Genomic DNA, 3,037 nt, shown 5'->3' with positions numbered 1-3,037 from the left:
GCCTTGGCCTGCTCAGGGTGCTCAGCCTTGCCGTAGAGGTTTGAGGGACAAGTAGCCTCCCTGCATGGCGCATCTGGTATTTGATGCCTCTGACACGTGGAGAACCTGAGCGGCTAAGCTTGAGTGCAAACCCTTATGAGTATTGTGGTGTGGTAATGGAGGAGTAACACATCCTCCTCATGCTGGCTGTGTGGAGAAGTTATAGGAAGTGTCAGTGTGCAAAGGGACTGTGTTGCTTTACAACAGCTGTGCCTGAGCCTCGCTATGTGACACTGGAGATCTAGGAGCACAACACGGCTAAGGGCAAGGTGCAGCTATGGCAAAACAGTTACTGCATGTTGTGCTTCTTGTACTGCGTCACACCAGACGTGCATGAAGTCACTGACTCTAGAGACTTCATCAGGATGTGGCTGGAGGCACTCTCTGGCTGTGAGTGTGACCTGGTCAGAGCTGTGGGTGTTTCTGCAATTCCCAGGAATGCAAATGTGCTCTCTGAAGATGCGCATCAGACTCATGCCCTGCTCCTTGCTGCACCAGCTAGCAGACCTTGGGTGAGCAGCTGGAAGCAGTGTGGGCTGCAGCTGGAAGATGAGCCAAAGGATGCTGGGGTACTGCATAAGGGCATCAGAGCCATAGCACAGGATGTAAGTGAGGAAAGTGGGTAATGGGGCAAAGCTGTCCCTGTCTCCTGTCATTACCTTTCAAAGAACGTTTGTCTCTGACTTTACTTGAAGGAAGCTTTGGCTTTCAGGAAGATCCTGCCTACAAATGTCTGTGCCAAATTAAGGTATTGCTCTATGGTGTTTATTCCAGGGCCAGCATTTGTAAAGTATGGAGCAGATCATGTGTCCCCTGGGGGTCCTCTCTTTCTTCTTTTTTCCTTTCCTTCCAGTTAGCAGGGGTCCTAAAATCAGTTTGGACAGTCTCCAAAATGATTAAATCATGGTATTGGGCACTCTCTGATGTACCCTTTGAGGAAACCTAGTATTCTGTGCTTCAGGGAAGATACCACTTCTTGCTTCTGCATGCTCTTCAATGCTGCACCTGTTTTTGAATCCAGCAGACACATTTGCCAGCTTGTGTGGGCATTTCTGATACAGTTGGGAATAGAGCATGGAGCCCTGTGAAGGCACGGCTAAGGCTCAGCTGTTTACCTTGCAGCTGGGCTGTGTCAAACCAGGAGTTTGCTTGCTGGGTGACAGTGTAGATAAAAGTATTCTGTCAGCTCAGACACATAATGTTGCTTCTGTAGCTTTACTTCAAAGCTCTGTGGACGAATGTGTTCAGGGCTGTCAGTCAGGCTTTTAAGTCTCTAAACTCTGGATTTATTCCCAAGCCAAGCAGATGTACTGTTAGCACTGTTTGAACTCTCTGGAAGTACAAAATCACCTTCTGTATCCAAAACTAAGATCAAGAAAAATGGTACCTTCTGCTACAGCCTCCTAACTGGCTAGAAGCAGGGATAGTGCGCAGCTGGATACAGAGTGAGTGTGTGAGCAGGAGATGGGAGAAGTTGCCTCTCAGAGGAGTGGAAGCTTCCAACCAGTGCTTTATGAGGCCTTTGGAAAGGCATGAATTGAGGCTCACTCAGCTTGGAATCTCTGTGCAGGGTGCTGCAGGCAAATATCACAAAAGCATTGAGCCTGCAGTACAGCTGCTTTCTCTGGAAGCTGCCAGTCCAAGGCTTCCTCAGTGCAGCAGATAGAAAACTGCTTCAGTTTCGTAGATGGTCTAGGACAGAATGCCCTCTTCCACCACTGAAATCAGCAGGTGCCCAGCAGGCTGTGTGAGGGGCAGGCCAGGATTTGTTTCTTGCTGGGCAGAACTGTGACATAATGCCAGAGAAGTTCAAAAGCATATGACCCTTTTGTCAAGTGCCGGCTTGTTTTTCAGATCTGCACCTGTCCTTCTTTTTGAGCTTTCTTATTTGTAGAAATCTCTGTGTCCAGCACATTAGTCTCTGTTTTGTTCCCCATGACTCAGCTGGATGCACTTCCAGCTTGTGAAGGAGACAAAGCCAGTAGGAGGAGAGAGCATGGAGAGGAAATAGGGCATCTAAGAGCACAGCAAAGAGCCAAGGAGGGGAAATAAGTATGCAGTGCCTTGCAGAGACATATTTTCTCATTCCCATCTGATGAGTTTTTTTCTTTTTTTCCCCAGTAACTACTGGATGAGCAAGCTGGTGCCATGGTAACTGGGGACACATTTGACAGAAACATTTGAGAGTCCATGGTTGTAATCATTGATTGGTGTTCTCAGTTACTGCTCACAGCTGTGGCTTCTACTTGGTTTCTGATTTGTGACTGTTTTCCAACCTTTGGATTGGAGTCCCATCTCAACACACACCCTATTTTGTGTCATTTATTGTAATCTTTTGGCTCCTGCTTTGTAGCAATGCTGTGCAGTTGCCTCTGGCCTGTTTCTGCCCAAAAGGCAAATGCGTGGCAGGATGCATGTTGCAGCCAGGAGATACTTGCTCCTATAGCCTGGCCTCATCATGACCACAGTGACAGATTTGCTGGAGATGTTGGGAGAGGACTCAGGGAGATCACTCAGGCTGACAATGACACATATGCTTCACATATTCTATGATTCTATACATATGGCCTTGTTCTGCCATGTGTGAGTGAGGTGACCTCTATGTGAAGAAGATCATAAAAGAAAATACTTCTTGGAGTGTTATGGTGAGATCAAGAACTGGAGGTGGGAGAAGCCTTCCTAACTATGTAACAGAAGTTCTATGACTAGCCCCTAAGCTTGGGCTAACACCCAACCCTGACAAGGCTTATTTCACACCACTGTGAAATTATGGGGTTGGAACCAGCCATGGGTGTGAAAACATTAATACCACTAGTAAGATGAGTCAAAACCTCCAACACCCAGTGTCCTGCACTTAGTGGCTCTGACATTTCTGAAACATAATGCTAAGCAAGTCTGGATATGCTCCTATCTGAAGGCATCTGCTTATTTGGCTGACGAGGAGCTTGGAAACTTAATCCTTATCCCAGAAAAGTATCATTCAAATTATATTGAAATC

Source organism: Nestor notabilis, unplaced genomic scaffold (genome assembly GCF_000696875.1).
Source record: "Nestor notabilis isolate BGI_N333 unplaced genomic scaffold, ASM69687v1 scaffold8516, whole genome shotgun sequence".
Taxonomy (NCBI): domain Eukaryota; kingdom Metazoa; phylum Chordata; class Aves; order Psittaciformes; family Psittacidae; genus Nestor; species Nestor notabilis.
This window is presented reverse-complemented; position numbering follows the sequence as displayed.